This window comes from Tachyglossus aculeatus, chromosome X4, assembly GCF_015852505.1.
Source record: "Tachyglossus aculeatus isolate mTacAcu1 chromosome X4, mTacAcu1.pri, whole genome shotgun sequence".
Classification (NCBI taxonomy): Eukaryota; Metazoa; Chordata; class Mammalia; order Monotremata; family Tachyglossidae; genus Tachyglossus; species Tachyglossus aculeatus.
In genome coordinates this window covers 44,182,881-44,205,129 of record NC_052098.1, presented here as the reverse complement: position 1 = coordinate 44,205,129, position 22,249 = coordinate 44,182,881, and positions in this window count along the sequence as shown.

The window sequence follows — 22,249 nt, the reverse complement described above, 5'->3', positions numbered from 1 at the left end:
CATTTTTGATTAAGCTGGAGACGGACCCTTTGCAAAGATTCACTTTTGTATTGCATTTCAAATCAAGTTGAATAGACTGAGAGTCCATTTAAAGAGTGTAACTAAACCCACCCAATACATTGTTGGATCCCAGTGAGTAGTGAATTGTACAGATTACTTCCAAAGCCAGGCTTCCAAAGCCTAACCTTTTTAAATTCCAGAGACTCCCATAAAACATAATGACCACCATAAAAGTCTGACTATATCATGTCTTCCATATTCATCGTCCATCCTATCCTTTCCAGCTATCTCTAAGGATATGGCTCTCCCTCTGCTGAAAGTCACCACTTCTGTATCTGCCACTCAATAATCAATCAAGCAATCAGTGATTTTTTTTTCTTAGAGCTTACTTTGTGCAGAGCACCATACTAAGCACTTGGGAGAGTACAGTACGATGTAGTTGGCAGACACAATTTCTACCCATAAGGAGTTTACATTCTAGAGGGGGAGACAGACATTAAAATAAATTATAGATAGGGGAATTTGGAGAGTATAAGCATATGTACATAAGTCCTGTGGGGCTGGTTGTGGGGTGAATATCAAGTGCTTAAATGATAAAGGCAAATAGGAGAAGTGAGGACTTAGGGAAGGCCTCTTAGAGGAGATGTGAGTTTAGTAGGTTTGGAAGGTGGGGAGAGTGATGGTCTATCAGATATGAAGGGAGAGGGAGTTCCAAGCTAGAGGGAGGATGTGGGCAAGGGGTTGGTGACAGGGTAGATGAGATTGAGGTATAGGGAGCAGTTAGGCATTAGAGGAGGAAGTGTGCACTTTGGGTTGAGGTAGAAGATTCATTCATTCATTCATTCAATCATATTTATTGAGCACTTACTGTGTGCAGAGCACTGTACTAAGCACTTGGGAAGTACAAGTCAGCAACATATAGAGACGATCCCTACCCAACAACAGGCTCACAGTCTAGAAGGGGGAGACAGACAACAAAACAAAACATGTAGACAGGTGTCAAAATCATCAGAACAAATAGAATTAAAGCTATATGCACATAATTAACAAAATAAATAGTAAATATGTACAAGTAAAATAGAGTAATAAATCTGTACAAATATATATACAGGTGCTGAGGGGAGGGGAAGGAGGTAGGGCGGGGGGATGGGGAGGAGGAGAGGAAAAAGGAGGCTCAGTCTGGGAAGGCCTCCTGAAGGAGGTGAGCTCTCAGTAGGGCTTTGAAGGGAGGAAGAGAGTTAGCTTGGTGGTTGTGTGGAGGGAGGGCATTCCAGGCCAGGGGAAGGACATGGGCTGGGGGTTCATGGCGGGACAGGTGGGAACGAGGTACATTGAGGAGGTTTGTGGCAGAGGAGCATAGGGTGCGGGCTGGGCTGTATAAGATCAGTAGGAGATCAGGAGGTAAGGTATGGGAGACCTGTTTGAATGTTTTAAAGCTGAAAGTAAGGAGTTTCTATTTGATATGGAGAATCAAATGCCTGGGTTAGGGCATAGCTGTTTGTTGCTATAGCCAAATCTTTGATTTCCTGTTGATTGCATGCTGTATATTAAAGTATCTAGTTTCTGACTAGTTGAGGTGATCATTCCCTCAGGGGCCCCAAGACATGAATCCTCTGATATTACCTTGGGAAACAAGTAGGCAACTTGAGACTTGAAACTACCCCAGTGCTTAAAACAGTACTTGACACATAATTAGCACTTAACAAATACCATAAAACAAGACATTTAAAAAAAGAGGTGGGAGAGGCAGGTGGACCGGGGATTGAGGATGATTAAACATCTGAAACAACCGGCAAGGGCCATGGGCATGGGAGTCAATAAGGATGGAGAAATAATGTTGCCAGGCAGAGGAGAGGGAAGAGTTAAAGCAGGCAAGGATGAAATTGAGGTGGGAGAGGTCAGTCTGATATTTGGATTTCGGTCAGCAGCGCTCTGTGGCTCCTGCACAGGAGTGAAGGAAGTGGACTGTGGAGGTGATCCAGGGCTGTGGATCAGTGGTATGGGATCAGTGAAGGGACAGAGGAGCGAGTGAGTTGCGTTCAGTAGAGAAGGTGGTGTGGAGGGCATCAGTTTGGATATAGAGGCTAAATGGGGCATGATGATGAGAAAGTTGGATGGGATCAAAAGACTGCAGGTCTCTGTGGGCAGAACAGGACAGAATTTTGGGGAGGGATTGTGTGGGAGAGAAGGCAGGCAAGGAAGTTGTCAGATAGAGGGATTTCAGGGTTGGTGAAGGTAGAGATTGTACAGTGGCTAGAAATGGTTAGATCCAGGGTGTGTCCAAGTTGGTGTGGGTGAGGTGGGTGGAGCAGGAGGTCAGTGGAATTGAAGAGTGATAGAAAATGGGCAGTGAAAAGGTCACCGGTAACTTTCACATGGATATCGAAGTCCCCAAGGATCAATGTAGCGATGGAGAAAGAAAGAAGGAAAGTGAGAAAGGGATTGAAATGGTTAAGAAAGTTGGTGGTGGGGCCTGGGGGGCAGTAGATGAACATGTCCAGGAACTGGATTGGGTGGTAGAAGCTGATGATATACACCTCAAAGAAAGGGTACAGGAAGGGGGAGGTGGAATGGTGCAAAAACGGCATTGGGGAGCGAGCAGGAAGCCCAGTCCTTCCCCTTCAATTCAATCTTCACAACATCGCTAACATTGTTTTCCACTGTATCCAAACTGTTACCACAATAATCCAAGTACTTATGATATTCCACCTTGATTACTGCATCAGCCTCCTTTGCTGATCTCCCTGCCTCCTGTCTCCATTGCACTCCAGTCCATATTTCACTCAGTTGCCTGGATCATTTTTCTACAGAAATATTCAGTTCATGTTTCCCCACTCCTCAAGAACATTCAGTGGTTGCCCATCCACCTCCACATCAAACAGAAACTCCACACTGTCAGATTTAAAGCACTCAATTACCTTATCCTCTCCTACCTTATCTGCCATGATTTCCTACTGCAACCTACCACTGTGCCTCTGTCTCACCGCCAACCCTTTGCCCACTTCCTGCCTCTGACCTGGAACACCTTCCCTCTTCATATCTGATCATGACAGATGATCACCTTCGAAGGCTTATTAAAAGTATATCTCTTCCAAGAAGCCTTCCCCAACTAAGCTCTCATTTCATCTTCTCCCACTCTTTTCTGTAACGCCTTTGCATTTGGACTTGCACCTTTTATTCACCTTCCCTCAGCCCCACAGCACTGATGTACATATCTGTAATTTATTTATTTATGTAACTGTCTTTATTCCCCTCTAGATTGTAAGGTTGTCGTGGGCAGAGAACACATCTACCAACTCTTCTGTATTGTACTCTCGGGCTTTGGAGTCAGAGGTCTTGAGTTCAAATCCTGGCTCCACCAATTGTCTGCTGTGTGACTTTGGGCAAGTCACTTCACTTCTCTGTGCCTCAGCTAACTCATCTATAAAATGGGGATTAAGACTGTGAGCCCCCTGTGGGACAGTCTGATCACTTTGTTACCTCCCCAGAGCTTATTACAGTGCTTTGCACATAGTAAGTGCTTAATAAATGCCATCATTATCATTATTATTATTATTAAATAGGATTTATTGATTAACTGATTGATTGACTTTCTGACCTCTTAGATCTTTAAAGCCTTTCTGCCATTGCCATCCCTGGCCCGTTTTCACTCTCCCATGTCAAAATGAAAAGATAGCATACATTTCCCCACTACCAGCACCTCAATTTCCTTTCCTCTCTCTCATCCCTTTCCTTCTTAATTACTACCTCAAATCAGTCCCTCACCGTATCCTACTCATTTTTCTTGAGTTGTTTACTGAATCACTCTTCCTTCTTCCAGTTCCCTTTTTGAAGATTCTCCTGGAAGACACACTAACACATAGGTACAATTGTGAAATGCATGCCATCAGCAGAGATTAGCAAAAACAGATGGGACAATTCCCTCACTCTGTCACCTCACTATTTCCATGCCTGCATTTCCAGTGGGATGCTCTATGGAAGTAACTAACAAATCTTTGCAATATTGAAAGAGTCATTTGCCTGTTTTCTTCATCAGTCAATGTCTTAAGGTTACACATGTAATCAACAAGGCAGAGAAGATGAACATCCAATGTGGTTTGAGAGTAAGAAAAGTAATAGATGCCTCGGATGAGTGTATTTAACCAAAAGATCAAGCAGGACTCCATGAAATTAAGGTGAGCGACAGTCACAGAACATTAATACATCTGGCAACTTTAAACAATGCAGCTGGCAATTTATGGGCAATAACTCCACCACCTTTGACAGAGGGCAGAAATATTTCCAATCAAGATGGAACAAGGCACCTACATGCCCGGCTCCAGTGTTTATAAATCTAGCTGCCATAACAGTTGGGCCTCCCCAAGTCAACATAAAGCTTGCTAACCTTTAAAAAATCAGAAACCTCTATTAGTAAACTCAAAAGAAAGGAGAGCCTGTATAGTCAGATTTGTGGAAATATGTCAGATGCCCAGGTCCTGGGGAGTTTAAAATATGAGGAGATTTCTCCCTCCCCGCTTCCTGGAGAATAAAAAGAGGAACATGGGAAGTAACTATATTTCAGTTTTAAAATGATTGAAGAATTGATGGTGAACCAAGCTGTTAATTTAATTGACTACAGAACTGTCTTTATGGAACTACTCATAAGGCTGAGTACTTTGGCTAGTGTTGAAGAGATATGGCTCTCTAAAGAAAAACATGATACAGTCTAGCTTTCTGTGGGACAGGAAAATGCATGACTTTAACATCTTGGATACCTTCAGTTTAAACTTTGAACTTGAGTGTATGAGATGGATGTAATCTTAAAGCTGAATTCCTATTTTGGATAGCTTGGTTCGGGTCTACCTAGAAGTGATTTAGCTGTCATATTAGACAGTGAAATCCTAGCATTTCCTGAAGTGCCTGGATGCAACAATTTTTCCTAGACCAGACCCAGAACGTTTACAGATGTCTGCAAAGTCCAGGCAGATGAATCTATTTTACCTGTTATAAATCTCCAGAAATGAGCCATCAGATCTTGCAGTTTCACCAAGATGAGGAATAATATTTATATCTCCTAAATATTTACCCTTGGAAATGAAAATGAGCTGCATGAAGAAAGTGAATACTGGCCTTCTATGATGTTTCAGGAAACAAATAGTCAGCGGAATAGATCCAGATTTTCTGCAACACAAAAATGGTTGAAAATTCTTTCTCAGAGTTATTTGGATCATCCCAGTCAAATGGGCCATGAAAAAGAGGAACCTTTATTTTCTTTATCTGGGCTTCCTGGCCTTTCTGCTTTAATCTGATTCTTTCATCTTCCAGAAAGTGATTCAATGATAATAGTCAATGATAAATTTCCCATAAATCCTTAAGTGGTGAAAATCAAGTTAAAAACCCAGCAACTTAGACCAACATCATGATCCCACTTAGTGATGGGTCTTTTCACTGGTTTCATTGGGCTACTTGGGCATATTGATGGGTGTAAACCTACAGAAACAAATGGTCCATTTTGGACTTCCTTCCTTTTCTTATCTGTTCTTCTGCATGCATCAGGTATAAGGTACGTTTGACTTATTCCACTTGATTAATAGCAAGAATTTAGACAGATCCACGTCACCATTTCTATTATTTTTTTTTTTCCAAAATTAGAGGTCAGAAATGGCAGATCTCTTCCATTTTCCATTTGGAGGATATAAAAGTTGGGGAAGAGTGATTCAGCTGCAGACAAGGAGAAACAGCCACCACTGAAGGCATAAACATCCCAATAAAGCTACACGTTAGACAGAGTTGTTAAACGAAATCGCTGCCTAAAGCACCACAACCCTCCTCCTCTGAAGAGAGATTTTTGAACAGGAAACAATCTCACAAGAAAGGTGAAAGTGCCTTGCCCAGAAAAACACCCCAACAGAAATGATAGACACTGCACCCGTGAATAATTGAAATTGTACCCCACAGAGTTAGGTCATTAGTATGCAACTGTGCAACAAGATAATGAATTCTGAATGAGAAAATATCTTGCTCCGAATATTTAAATAGTAATAGTTAGCATTTATATAGCCCTTTAGATTTTCAAAGCCCTTTATCATGATTAATTAGTGGAGGTGCAGGGTCGTACTGGGTGACAGGTTACGTTCATTATCCCCGTTTTACAGACGAAGAAACGAAGACCTCCAGAACAGGGCAAGAATAACCCTGGTGCCCCGGAGTAGCTGCATATGCCCAGTGTCTGCAAAGTCAGGCACCTCCAGAAATTCCTTTCTTTCCCTCTCACCACTCTTACTGGCTTTGAGCGAGGGAGTTACTCTTCTTCTTCTGGCTCCAATCTACTCCTCAGCTCAGAGCCAAACTAAAGCCGGAGATGCTCGTCAATCTCTCCCCATCCCACTTCCACTCTCAAGTTTGATCCCTGAGGGGCTCCCAAGCTGGCCTTACACTAAGCCCTTGATATTCTTACTCTAGCCCTGTCTCAGAAGTGCAATGATTTACTCCATAAACTCCAGTGGACAAGATCTGGTCTCCACTTGAATTGAGGAAGGTCAGTAGACCCCAGCCCCAGCTGCTCAGTCTCTAGAGAAGCAGGTGCTTCTGATATCAAGCAACCTTCTGGCATTTTTACAAAGGGTGTGTTTTGGGAGTAGAAGATGATTCTGTAGAGGAGTAGGCAGGAGACTGGCCATGAGTAGGATATCCGGTGAATTGCCTTGGGTCTCATTTCAACCAGACTGGAAATGGGGGCATTATCCACTCTACAGGTAAATCTCAGATTAAAGTCATGCAGGGGAAGCAGCGTGGCCTATTGGAAAGAGCACGGGCCTGGGAGTCAGATGATCTGGGTTCTAATCCTGACTCTGGCACTTGACTGTTGTTTGACCTTAGTCAAGTCACTTAACTTCTCCTTGCCTCAGTTTCTTCAACTGTAAAATGGGGATTAAATACCTGTCCTCCCTCCTACTTAGACTGTAAGCCCCTTGTGGGACATGGACTGTGTCTGACCTAATTAACCTGTGCCTGACCCAGCATTTAGATCCAAATATTCTGACTGTGCACTACAATAGTAATAGTAGTAGTAGTGGTAGTAGACATAGTAGTTATAGTGGCAGTACTCTGAGTACTGTGAGCCCATGTGGGACATGGACATTGTCCAACCTGATTATCTTGTATCTACCCCAGCACTTAGTACAGTGCTTGGTACATTGTAAGTGCTTAAAAATATACTACTACTAATAATGTCATAGTAGTAGTAGTAGTTGTACTAGTAGTTGTATTTATTACAGATTTACTGTGTGCAGGGCACAGTACTAAGCATTAAGAAGAAATATATAGGTGGGAGTTCCTGGTAGCTGCTCTTGGCAGTCTGGTGGAGAGAAACTAGTAAATGGTGGAAAGATATGTACTTACTAGACTGTAAGTCCTCTAGAATGTACGCTTCTGGTGGGCAGAGATCATATCTACCACCTCTGTTGTATTGTACTCTCCCAAGTATTTAGTATAGTGCTCTGTAATCGATCAATTAATCAATCATTCACATTTATTGAGTGCTTAACGTGTGTATAGCACTGTATTAAGTGCTTGAGAGAGCATAATATACAGAGTTGATAGACATGTTCACTGTCCACAAGGAGTTTACAATCCAAAGGGGAAGACAAACAATAAAATAAATTATGGATATGTATGTAACTGCTGTGGAGGTGAGGGTAGGATGAATAAAAGGTGCACATATAAGTGCAAGGGTGACACAGAAAGGGGAGGGAGTAAGGAAAATGAGGGCTTAATTGGAGAAGGTCTCTTGAAGGAGAAGTTATATTAATAAAGCTTTGAAGATGCCGTCAATGGCGGTCTGTCATACATGAAGGGAGAAGCAGTGCCAGACCATTCATTCATTCAATTGTATTTAGCGCTTACTGTGCGCAGAGCACTGTCCTAAGCACTTGGGAAGTACAAGTTGGCGACATATAGACCAGGATGTAGCAAGGGGTTAGGGGCAAGATAGATGAGACTGAGGTACAGTGAGTAGTTTGGTGTTAGAGGAGTAAAGTGAATGTGCTGGATTGTAGTAGGAAATGAGCAAAGTGAGATAGGAAGAGGCAAGGTGATTTAGTGCTTTAAAGCCAGTGGTAAGGAGTTTCTGTTGATGTGGAGGTGGATGACCAAACATCTTTCTGGGTGCTTTCTGAAAACAGAAAGCACTAAATAAATACCTTTGATTAATTACCACTGGGGAGCATCATGTCCTATTGGAAAGAACATGGGCTTGGGAGTCAGAGGACCTGGGTTCTAATTCTGGCTCAGTCATTTGCCTGCTGTGTGACTTTGGGAAGGTCACTAAACTTCCCTGTGCCTCAATTTCCTCATCTGTAAATTGAGGATTAAATACCTATTCTCCCTCCTACTTCGACTGAGCCCAATATGGGACAGAGACTGTGTCCAAACTGATTATCTTATATCCACCCTAGTGCTTTAGTACAGTGTTTGGCACATAATAAAGCTTAATGAGTATTATTTATTATCATCATCATCTTCCTTACCACATAGAATGAAAATAGCAATCATTAATGAATATATCATGGAGGAAGCTATGCCCATAGATTATCAGATTTTTGGTGCACTGAAGATCAACCCTGAGCAGATAACTGAAAAATATACTGAACTGAGGAGAACGCTTGATGTCGAAATGGGAGGTGCAAATGTCGATGAGTCGATTGCATCACATCAGAGATCAAACATTTTCAAAAAGACATTTTCTTTGTACAGATTTACTCAATTTGGGTGTTTTAGGAAATGCATAATGGGTCATACAAGAAGCACTGTTTTTTTCACAGAATTATTTTGGCAGTGTGTATTCTTTTCTTTCAAACACTCCAACTGTAAAATAACAATTCTCTGAGTCAAAAACAAATGGAGTCAAAGACTTCCTTTTTCCATCCACCTCACCCACTCCCTTGTTAGATTACTTGAAAACAAATTCACAGGCTTTAGTTTTGCTTTGCAACACTTTCTGGAATAGGGGTCAATATTGTATTTTAAAGAAAGTGTCATAGTTGTCACTAGGCTTGAAGCTAATAGCCACTGGCATTTAGCCTATGGCCTTTGCTACATCATCCACACCTTTGGCATGGCCATGGTTGCTCGGCATGTAAATATTCCATTCTCTTGGTTACTTAGCAACTGGAATTGGAAGTCACCCATGGCTCATATAATCAGGCTTGGGAAGAATATTAGGAAACTTCTCCCGATTTATAAAAACTAACCAAGGGAACAGGGATATTTCCCATAGAGTTTCATTTTATTACTTCTAATGAAGAACCAGTAACTTTGGCACTCATTCATTGTTCTGTATTGGAGCTATTTCAGTTATTAAAAAAAAACCACTTGTGTGAAAAGTAGTCCAGTATATTATGAACATGTTAATGCAATCCAGATCAAAGCAGCACTAGTGAGAAGTGTATATAGATAGATCATTTTAGATATTTCCTTTCTTCTTTTAATAAAAATCTATATTATGCTGTAAAGATCATGTATTGCTCTGTGAAAATCATCATCATATTAGGTTAGCAGAGCACTGTAGCTAAGTGATCACCTCAGTACGGAAGATGAAATAGCTGAGAGGAACAGGATAATCCAAGTGTAGAATAAAAAAGCGATTGTTTGATTTTATGATTTTAATAACCCTTCAGCATAAGCAGAATCAGAAATATTATATTTTAGGGTGGAAAGAAATCTTCTACAGAAGATCCTACCAGGGCCAGAAATGGGACTGAGGTGGGTAAGAATTTGGTGTTCCCTCCTGTTCTATGTGATGCCACAATGCTGATATTTGTTAAGCACTTACTGTATGCCAGGGACTCTACTAAGCACCGGGGTAGATCCAACTGGACATAGTCCATGTCCCACATGGGGTTGACAGTCATAATCCCCATTTTACAGTTGAGGGAACTGAGGCACAGCCTTGCTCCCAGGTCATTGCCTTCCCATCTCAGGTCCCAATTAACACAGGTGCCACTTATGTTAAACAAATGGAGGCTGACGGGTGTCTTATTTTTGAATGCCACTGTCCCTGTAGCCACCATCCCTGCAAGCATCTTGCCGGGGCCCTCTCTGACGGTGCAACTTAAGGTGGTTGTGCCACTCACTTGCTGGTCAAAGCTGGCTTTGCCTAGAGCCAGGTGATATAAGGATACAAAGTTAATCTCTTGTCATTAATAGTGTCATCTAGGAACCTGAGGGTGGCATCTGTCTTTATTTTTCAATCTCTGTCTCCCTCTCTCTCTCCCTCTCTCTCTCTCTGTCGATCTCCTTCTCTCTATTTCTGCACATTTTCTTTACATTTACTAATCACACACATTGGGAATATGCACTAATGGATCAATTGTTGACCCTATTTTTCATTTGTGAAATGAAGAAGATTGAGCCAGTCCAATATGATAAACATTTTACATAAACATTCATATCCCCCTCCACATGTTTGTACACTTCAGAATTGATTTATGTGCTGACAAGAACTGTTCATCCCAGTATATTTAATTTATAAGGTGGAATCTAATGATACAAATAATGCCTTATTTTTTGTCTAACACTTTCATTTTGCCAAAGTACTTTCCTATCAGTTATCTCGTTTTATCCACACCACACTCCTGTGAGGTAAGCTGTGTAAGATCCTATTATCCCCATTTTGCAAATGAGGAAACTAAGAAACAGAGAAGTTAAGTGACTTACCCAAGGTCACACAGCAGACCAGTGATAGGTTTGGATAGGTTCAGAAAAAATGATTGCTGAGCACACTTTCCTAGAAAAAGGCTGGAAGACTGTGTGTCATTGAAGGAATAGAAAAGTGGACTGACTGCATTTCAGATGAAATTGAGATAAAAAATTTAAAATGGATCTCAGACTCATTTTTGAGGCTTAAACAAACATTGGCACGTCTTTGACCCACTCACCACTTGACCATTATTAGGAACAATTATGGATTTTGCTCCATAGATGGTTACTTGCAAATTTTTTTGAATGTTTGGCTACAAATGGTCAGTACTGGGTTGATCAATTTTACCAGCTCCTTTTAAAATTAAAACATCCTCCAAATAAGTCACTACTAAGTGCCTTTTACTCCTTGACTGTAAAGAAAATATAGCTTTTCTAACTTTTCTGATAAGGTAAATATGGGGGAGTAGATATCCTGCCACTCAAGATCTTTAGTGAGCAGCATTCATTATGACATTCGTGGCATGAAAAAGGAAAGAGGACCTTCAGTGTGAGCAAGGTCAAAGTAATATAACCCAATCTCCAACTACATGGTGATTGGTTCTGAGCTGTCAGTCACAGCTCAGGAGAGAGAATTGAGGTCAGCAACAAATGTTGATGAAGCAGTGTGCTGTAGTCAAAAGCACTTGGATCTGGGAATCAATAGACCTAAATGCTGCTAGTCCCAGCTCTGCTATAATAATAATAATTATGGTATTTGTTAAGCGCTCACTATATGCCAAGCACTGTTCAAAGTGCTGTGGGAGATACAAGGTAATCAGGTTGTCCCACGTGGGGCTCCCAGTCTTGATCCCCATTTTACAGTTGAGGCAACTGAGGCACAGAGAAGTTAAGTGACTTGCCCAATCTCAGATAAGTTCTTTATACTTTGGGGCCCTCAGTTGCCTCATCTGTAAAATGAGGATAATACCAATCTCAAAGGAATGCTATGAGGATAAAATGAGATGAGTAAAAGAAGCCATATAGAAATGCAAAGCAATATTCCTTTAAAATCAACAATCCAATATGTGGCAGGAACTGAAAAGGCTAAATAAATGCTGGCTATTTTCAGAAAGAGCATACAAAACAAAATGCATAGTTTTGCCACTATATAAAACCAAAGTACACCCACAGCTTAAAGCTTGCATACAGTTTAGGAAAAACATAATAGAGCTGGAGAAAGTACAGAGAAGAGCAACCTAGATACTAAGGGCTTTCCAGGAGCATTGGTATGAGAAGAATCTGGAAAGATTGAGATGTTTCATGATTGAAGTGACAAAATCATGAAAGGTAAGGACAGATGAACCCAGAATTGTGCTTTACTCCACCCCACAGTACCAGAACTAGGAGGCACCTGTTGAAGCTCAAAACAACAGAAGTGGCAACCACCTGTAATTCATTACCACTGGAGGTGGGGGAGGCCAAAATGACAACAACAACAATAATAATAATGATATGTGGTAAGCACTTAATTTGTGCTATACACTCTGCTAGACTGTAAGCTCCTTGAGAACAGGGGTTGGGTGTAATGGACAGAGCACGGGCCTGGGAGTCAGAAGGTCATGAGTTCTAACCTCAGCTCCACCACGTGTCTGCTATGTGACCTTGGGCAAATCATTTCACTTCTTTGTGCCTCATCTGTAAATTGGGGATTGAGAATTTGAGCCCCAAATGGGACAGGGACTGTGTCCAGTGTGATCTACTCATATCTACCCCAGGGCTTAGTACAGTGCTTGACACCTAGTAAGCTCTTAAAACAAATATCACACATTATCATTCTACCAACTCTGTGATAGTTTACTCTCTCAGGCACTTAGTACAGTGCTCTGCATACAGTAAGTGCTCAATAAATATCATTGGTTGATTGACTGATTTATTAATTAGTAAAACCAGATTGGACACAGTCCCTGTCCCACACAGTGCTCACAATCTAAGGATTAAATTCCATATGTTCAAGAAATATTTTGAATAATTCATGGATGAGAGCTGAACTATCAATCACCCAGTGGTATCAGTTGAGTGCTTACTATATTCAGACCACTTTACTTGGGAAAGTACAATACAACAGAGTTGGAAGACATGATCTTGAGCCACAAGAAGGTTAGAGTCTCTAAGGGGAATTGGGCACTAAAATAGATTAAGGATAGAAGGAATAGCAGAGTATAAGAATATTCACATAAGTACTGTGTGGCTGGGGTGAGTATCAAAGTGCTTCTGGGGTACAAGGCCAAGTTTGTAGTGAATGCAGGGGGGAGGGAGGATAGGGGAAATACAGGGCTTGGTCTGGGAAAGCCTCTTGGAGAAGATGTGATTTTAGGAGGGTTTTGAAGGGGGGGATAGTAGTGGTGGACTGTCAGGTAATAATAATAATTATGATATTTGTTAAGTGCTTACTATGTGCCCTGGAGAATGGGGTTCCAGGTCTAGGGGAGAATGTTGGCAAGTGGTAGGTGACAGGATAAATGAGCTCAAGGTACAGAGTATGTTGGTGTTAGAAAGGTGGAGAGTGCAGGTAGGATTGCCATAGGAAATCAACAAGGTAAGTTAGGAGGGACAGAGTTTATTGAGTGCCTTAAAACTGATGGTAAGGTGTTTCTCTTTGATGAGATGGATGGGCAACCATTGGAGGTTTCTGAGGGTTAGAAAGATATGGACAAAAGGGTTTTACAGAAAAATGATCTGGGCAGCAGGGTGAAGTATGGAGTGGAGGAGAAAGAGAAGAGAGGAGAGATAGGATGCAGGGAGGTCAGTGAAGAACTGATGTGGTATTCACAGTGAAAAACGAGTGCTTGAATCACTGTGGTAGCAGTTTGGCTGATGAGTAAAGGACAACTTTTAGAGACATCATGAAAGTAGAACAGACAGGATTTGGTGACATTTTGAATATGTGAGTGGAGCGAGAGAGATTAATTGATGATAATGCCAAGGTTACAGGCTTATAATAATAGTAATGGCATTTGTTAAGCACTTACTATGTGCAAAGCACTGTTCAAAGCATTGAGGTGATCAGGCTGTCCCACATGGGGCTCATAGTCTGAATCCCCATTTTACGGATGAGGCAACGGAGGCTCAGAGAAGTTAAGTGACTTGCCCAAGGTCACACAGCAGACATGTGGCTGAGCTGGGATTAGAACCCATGATCTTTGACTCCCAAGCCCATGCTCTTTCCACTGAGCCACGCTGCTTCTCCCTATCTTATGAGATAAGGAACGTAGTGGTGCTGTCTACAATTATAGGAAAGTCGGAAGGAGGGCAGGGTTTAGGTGGGAAGAGGAAGAGTTCTTTTTTGGAAATGTTAACTTTGAGGTGTTGGCAGAACATTTAAATAGAGATGTCCTGAAGGCAGGAAAAAATGTGAGACTCCAGAGAAGCAGAGAGATCAAGGCCAGAGAGGTAGATTTGGGAATCATCCACCTACAGATGGTAGTTGAAGGTAGTGGTAGCAACTATGAGAGGTAAATAATGGGTTGCCAGTGGTAAACATAGATCCATCCCTTAACATTAGGATAGATGTCAAGGAGGGCAATCATCACTTGGGCTGTAGAGACCACAGATTTGATCCAGTTTGGCACTCTTCTATATATTTTTCAAGCAAAATTCCTTGGCACTCTTTTTCATTGTAGTTGACAGGCCAGAGGCCTTTAATACAGTATTCTCCTAATGATTCTTTCCCATCTGTTTCCTTGCCATTTTATTAGTTTGTTTTTCCATTTATCTGATACTTTGCAGTTTTTTACTACAGAATTTACTAATATGTTTATATCCCCAGTGAACTCTATCCGCTCCCTATTAGAAGGTACTTAAATGATTCCAGTCATTCTGAATCAGATTACATTTTACATTGTTTCTTGTAACTTAATGAATCTTTCAACTGAAACTCAGCCATATCCAACCAACCTGCAAACCTCGCATGTGGCGTTATCTGCTGATGTTTTGTCTCTTTATTCTGTTCCTCCTGTAATGCAGACTGTATAAAGTAAATACTTTCTCAGGTTGAAGCCCTCTATTGCTGACTTGAACATTTTCCTGTGTAACTTGGAAAAGGTTAACGAGGAGCAGTTTTCCTTTTTAATTCTCCTGCCATGTTTTTCATAATGTCAAGCTCCTTAGGGGCAGTATTGCCCCAACCTGTAGATCCATAATCTGATTTTGGGTACAATTAGCATGAAATGGATGTGAAGTATTAAGAGGAGAGGATGAGAGAGACGGTCAGAGAGAAAAACATAAGTACTCGTGTTTTAAACTATAGTTATTACAAATCCATCATTTTTTCAAAGTAGCATTGATTGGTGAAATTGAAGAATCATTTGGTTAGCCTGGCTTTGTTTAAAACTTCATACTGTTGTTATTTAGTTTGAATTCATTTGTCTCTAAAGATTGGGAAGCAGCATGGCATTGTGGATCGAGCATGGGTCTGGGAGCCAGAAGGTTGTGGGTTCTAAACCCGGCTCTGCCACTCATCTGCTGTGTGACCTTGGGCAAGTCACTTCATTTCTCTGTGCCTCAGTTACTGCCTCTAAAGTGGGGATTAAGATTGTGGGCCAGTCCAATTTGCTTTTACCCACTCCAGCGCTTAGTACGGTGCCTGGCACACAATAAGCACTTAACAAATGCCAGAATTATTATTATTATTCAAGTGACATACTTTCACTCAAGTATTACTGCTGGTTGTGCCAATACATAAAACAGCAGTTTCAGTACCCAATTGTTTCCAAATTATTTAATTACCCTAGTGGTAAGGTAGAGGTTTTGTCTTGCCAAAACCACCACAAGCCATCACTGCCTCCCAGCATCTAGCTCCTTGGTGGCTTCTTGGAGCTCTAACTATTGTGGTAGGTGGTGATGATGTTTTAGAGAACACTTGTTCTAAAGTAATACTTCCTGATCCAGGTGTTGGGAGAGATTCCTTTTTGGGACCTGGGAAGAGAAATACTACTGAAAAAAAGAGAACTCCCTGCTCATATTTTCTGATCTCCCTGGAGATTGCCCCCAGCTTTTGAGTGCTGCTGGGGTTAGGACATTGGTTGTGCTATTTCTACGTTTTGGGGAGCCCGCTCATGGCTGCTCAACTAAATGACATAATCACCAAAGCAACCTGGCCACTGCTGTTGCTCCAAATCAGTCCTGGCCACATCGCCTATGGAACACAGAAAGTGCTGTCTATTTATACTGTGGGAGGAGGGGTTCCTGGGAAACAGAAAAAATTGAATTCAGGTTCTTGCCTCTCATACAAAATAGTTGGGAACCACTTAGCTGCAGCCAGAACACAGTGGAACACAAATCTAAAATGGAGTTTGAGGCACTGCAGACTGTAAACTTGTGTGTTCCCGGGGTAATACTATGTCTCCAAGACTAGACATCTGATTGGTTTTAGAAACCATTTCAGAGACTAACCATAGATTTCAGGTGCTTTCAATCCAAAACATTTGTGAACTACAGATCTACATCCAGAATATATTGGAGCAGCAATATAAAATGGAATGTGGCTAACTCAAAAAAATTAGTTTTAGCAATAAAGTAACAAAAGGAAAACCAAATGTTATGAACGACAATGTATAAAACTCATAAACTCAAAACACCATGGAGATTTGGGAGGATTTGGGGAGGAGTTTTGGGCTGCTTTCTATTAAGAATTTTAATAATAATAACGATACTATCTATGGCCACCACCAACCCAAAATTACCATAGCCAAAATAATAAATAATGGATTTTGATTTCCAACTGGTAATTTGGGAATTTAGGCACTCCTTGAATATAGAAAGAAAACATAAAAGGGTGTACTGATACTAAATATATTTACTGCTTTTCAAAGAACCGTCATTGAATAAATGTTATAGAAATTTTAATGGTGGGTTAAAAGTTTAAGATGAACAAACTGCAAGATTAAATTTTAGCAATGCCAGGCACCCAAAGGGAATTCAATAAATATTCACTGCTGATGCTGAATTTCAGTGGAATTTTGTCTGAAGCAAACTGGATGATTTCTCATAGTTTTTATCACAGGGAAGCATTTGGGGGGCAGCCTTAAGAGGGATAAAGAAGAACAACAGGCTCCCGGGCTTCCAGTTCCACAAGCCCATTTGGAGTGGCTGTTGGTTCCTAGTAGGCTCCCTGGTGTCTATTTGGGTCTGTCTCTTGGATTGGAACCTTCCCCACCAACGCTGAGAACCATAGAATCATTACTTTGCCCAAACTGCAGTTATACCTTCATTCCAAACTGAAGTTTTAATCATGTTCTCAAAATATTTCATCTGCCTTTTCATCCCCCTGGGTTTCAAACACTAGCATCATGAAGAACGGAGCCCTTCTGGCAGTTTTCCTTCCCCCAGTAGGGTGATTTCTTGTGCCCCATCCTTCCCATCTGGGCTTAGCCAACTGTGTCACCTTGGAGGGGATAAAAATATAAACATCTAGTCTGTGAGGTCTGGCAGACATCTGCAGGTTAAAAAGCTGCCCAGAGTACTAATCTGGTCAGCTCTTCCATCTTTAATTTACTTCCCTTTTTCAGTTCCCGTCTCCTCCCCTATCCTACCATCTCTTTCCTTTCCCCTCTCCTGACTCCAGATTGAGAATAACTGTTTGGACAATCACTCTCTATCCCCCTAGATAGATGAAACCAGGATCTCTGACATCCCTATGGTTCCAAGTTGCTGCTGCACTGATCCTGGAAAGATGCAGCCTCCTCAGAAACCAGGATCAACACCAATTTATAATACACACCTTGGTTTAGACCCAGAGACAGGTAGATAGTGGGTGTTTGTCAGTTCCCTAGCTGCACTTAAACATATCTATAAGAACAGAATCTGTAATTGTACCGTTGACCATCCACCCTCATTAGAATGCTCTCATATCAGTGGTCTTTATCAACACAGTATTCTTCTTTTTCTCTCCTCTCTGGGCACTCATTTGCAGTTTTTTTTTTTGCAAGCTAATCTTCCCTCACACCTTTTCACTGTGGGAGATCCCCAAGGCTCTAATCCGGGCACACATTCACTTAGATAGCTCATCCACTCACATCATTTCAGCTAACCACATCTATGCAGATGATTCCCAAATCAACATCTCTAGCCTTACCATTTCACCTACTTTATAGTCTTGAATCTTCTTCCCCCGGGACATAGACAGCAGGATAATCTACAAGCACCATAAATTTAGCATATCAAAAACTGAACTTCTCTTCTAACTTTTCTTGTTCCCTCACCATCACTATTGAAAACATCACATCTTCCCTGTCCCACAGGTTCTGAAACTGGTGTCATCTTTAACTGAGGTGACAGATTCCTTGGGGCCCAATATGGTATGAGGGCCCAGTCTCTAGAGGGAGTAATGCTTTCTAGAAAGAATGGAGATAGAGAGAGTCAAAGAAACAAAGAAGGAGGAAAGATAGAGAGCTAGGGAGTAAAATGAGAAAGGAAAAGAAGGAAATGGGGAGACGGAAGAAGGAAAATAGAAAAGGTTAGGGTGATAGGGAAAATGTTGGGGTGGAGAATATACAGTGGAAGAAGAGAGAGACCACCAGTAATTCTGCAACCTAAACCAGGAGGTAGTAATGGTGATCAGAAGCAGCACTTCCACAGCATTCTAGGCTCTTGAATATCCATCCACCATTGTCACCCTCTTCCCCAGTAGCACTGCAGTACATATCTTTAAACTCTGTTACTTCTTTTGTAATTCATGTTAGCATCTATCTCCTCCACAAGAGTGTAAACTCCTTGGGAGCAGGAATCACATTTACCAACTCTATTGTACTCTCTTGAGTCCTCAGAGCAAATATTCAGCAAATACTACTGATTGAATTGAACCTAATGGTTGCCACCTTAAAATGTTTATAAGATGGAACAGAACCCCTGAAGAGAGTGAACTTTCCATCCAATGCCAGACTTCTGGCCACCTCATTTCCCAGCTCACCATCTCTCTCTTTCTCCACCCTTTTGACTATCAACTAGGAAGGCCCTCACAGATCTTTAGGCTGAAATATTGGCCTCTTTGCCTCTAGTCTTTCGTCTCCTAATAATAATAATAAATAATAATTGTGGTATTTGTTAAGAGCTTACTGTGTGCCAGGCACTGCACTAAACTCTGGGGTGGATACAAGCAAATCGGGTTGGACACATTTTCTTTCCCACGTGGGGCTCACAGTCTCAATCCTCATTTTACAGATGAGGGAACTGAGGCCCTGAGAAGGGAAGTGACTTGCTCAAGGTCACACAGTAGACAAGTGGCGGAGCCGGTATTAGAACCCATGGCCTTCTGACTCCCAGGCCTGTGCTCTATCCACTATGCCCTGCTGCTTCCCCTAGTAAAACGTTAATATTCCTGTATACATCAATTTACAAACCCCGTGTATTTATTCACTTATTTAATAATTTATGCATTTACTTGTGCTAACAAGTTATATTTTATAAAATAGTTATATTTTCCATATCACACCCACTGTAAGTATGCAACATACATTCATTCAGTCAGTCATATTTATTGAACACTTACTGTGTGCAGAGAACTGCAAGCCCTTGTCTACTTGCATTCCCTGCTCGTTATGGGCAGGGAATGTTTCTACTAATTTTGTTGTATAGCACTCTCCAAACCACTTAGTACAATGCTCTACACATAGTAAGCACTCAATAAATACCACTGATTGAATAATTAATTCCCCATTAGACTATGTACTCTTTGAGAGCAGGATCTGTGTCTTTATGTATTATTGTACTCTCCCAAGCATCTAGTACAGTATTCTGCACACAATAGGTGCTCAGTATACTCGAATGAATAAATGAGTGACCACATCATTTCTAGAAAACATTAATTAGAGCACATCACTACACCTCTTTAAAAAATCTCCATTGACTCCCATCACTTAGACATAAAATAAAGAGACCTGACCATAGGCTTCTAGGCATTCCTGATTCAGCCTATCACTGTCCAAGGCATGCCATAACCTCAGGCACTTCAAGCCTCATAGCTATCTTGGGATGAGGAAAGAAAAGGGGAAAGGAGAAAGAAAAAAAAGAGCAGGAAGAAGAGAATCAGAGATTATCTTTATTTCTTATAATGATGTTCCATCCATTTAGAAGTAAAAAAAGACAGGAAATTTGGAAGAGGCAGATGGTTTGGCTGATAGCAGAGCACACACTGATTCAGGTAGCATTCAACATCTCACACGCTGGGTGATGGATGATATATGTGCTATTGGTTGGTCATTTGGCAAAGCAATATGAAAAGCCAAGTTTATTTTTCCAAACAGTCTTATTGATAAACACCAATACCTCCCAATAATTAATTCTATAGATCTCTTCAGGAACTGTCTTCTCATTTCAGACCACTTTAATATACCTGGCTGAGCTAGCTTGTACTGATTGAAAAATCTTTTCTTCATTAGGAACAGAAAGTTAACCAAGCATGAACTTGTTCTGTCTGAATCTCCTTATTGGGTGAAAGAGGATAATTTTTTTCCTGACCTTTCTGCTCCAATGGCACAGTCATCTATTGCAATTACTAAATAGAAAATCTATTAAGCAAAGTCTATTCGTATATCTGTCTGTCTCATACAGATGACTTATCTGACTAGAAAAGGTATTTGGCTAGTCTCACACTCCTTCCTTCTCCAATCTGGTGTTAGGATTATTGCTTCCAAGTCACTCCCCTTTGCAAGTTGGATAGTACACCTCATTTATGGAAGTGGATTCTTTGGACACGGATTTTATGTGATATGTGGGACTCAGTCCACTTACATAGACATATATGTGTGATATTAATGTGTAATCTATATCCCTTCAAAACCCTACTGAGAGCTCACCTCCTCCAGGAGGTCTTCCCGGACTGAGCCCCCACTTCCTCTTCCCCTCCTCCCCATCCCCATCCCCCCACCTTACCTCCTTCCCCTCCCCACAGCACCTGTATATATGTATATATGTTTGTATGTATTTATTACTCTATTTTATTTGTACATATTTATTCTATTTATTTTATTGTGTTAATATGTTTTGTTTTGTTGTCTGTCTCCCCCTTCTAGACTGTGAGCCTGCTGTTGGGTAGGGACCGTCTCTATATGTTGCCAACTTGTACTTCCCAAGCACTTAGTACAGTGCTCTGCACACAGTAAGTGCTCAATAAATATGATTGATTGATTGATCTTACAGGAAAAATATGGAGAAGTACAATGAGATTTGTACTAATTCAAACTTGGTCTATGCAGTCAAATAAAGATCTAGGAGAAAAGAATGATTCCCTATGTGATCTAGATAGAGTTGATTATGATCTTATGTTCTGTTAGCCCAGCTGTAAAATTTTATTTAAAAATAACCCCAAAAGTTCCCTGCTGAAGAACAGTTACTTTATCCGAGTTTAACTTTCCTGAAGAAGTAAATTACAATACAAAATTAACGATAATCTTGAGCATCAACAAGAGAATATATGTTCCAAAATCTTATGGCCATGGGTATTGCATAATGATATATATTGATGGGAGATTTTCTAGGGAGTCTTCTGTCTTTTTTATTTCAGTGAGCTGACATGTTTATCCAATATCATACTTTGGAGCTGTTATTGTTTCCTTAAGAATGTGGCTGCACCAAAAGTGTTTTTCTCCAGCTGTGCATGTTTAAACTGTATAGCTAAGGTTGTGTACTCAATATATACATAGTCAAATTGCCCAGTGTTGTGTATCTCCAGTCAGGTTTAATTAAATGAGTGCCCCATCCATTTGGAGAATTTAACTATTTACAAGGGAAACTGTCATAAGCTCTGTTTTGCTGCTGATGTCTCTATCTTCTACAATGTACTTTTACCCATCCCTCTATAATTTTCTTTTCCTTAATGTCCCCACCCCTACTCCACCAGGACTCCCATCAGCCCCTGTTCCAGCCCAGGAAGGGCTCAGGCATTGGCAGCACAAAGTCCTCTCAACTATTAGAATGTTGGGAAGGCCATGGCCATGGCTGTGACTCTTCTGAACGCTGGACTAAGCTGTGAGGAGCCAGAGTCCCCACTTCAGTAAACACACACACAATGTCTTTGTGCTCTTGCCATATTTATCGCTAACCTTTTCTCTTATATTTTGGTTTTCATCTTTCAATCAATTAACCAGTCATGTTTATGGAGTGCTTATTGTGTGCAGAGCACTTTATTAAGTGCTTGGAAGAGAACACTATGAGTTGCAGACATGATTAATGCCCTCAAGGAAGTTACAATCTAGTTGGGGAGATAGACTTTAAGCTACAGATAAGGGAAGTGGCAGAGTATAAGTATATGTCAAACATCCTGTAGGGCTGGGGCTGGAATGAGTATCACAGAATGTAAGGGAAACAAACCCAAGTGCATCAGCAATGCAGAAGGGAGGGCTTAAACAGGGAAGTGAGGGCTTAGGGAGGGACTTGACTGTGTACCCTTAAGCATATTCACACCTGACCCACAACCCTTTTTTCTTATGCCGTCGAGACATCTCCAACCCATAGCAACAATATGGACACATCTCTCCCAGAATGCCCTGCTCTCCATCTGCAATCATTCCCGTAGTGGATCCATAGAGTTTTCCTG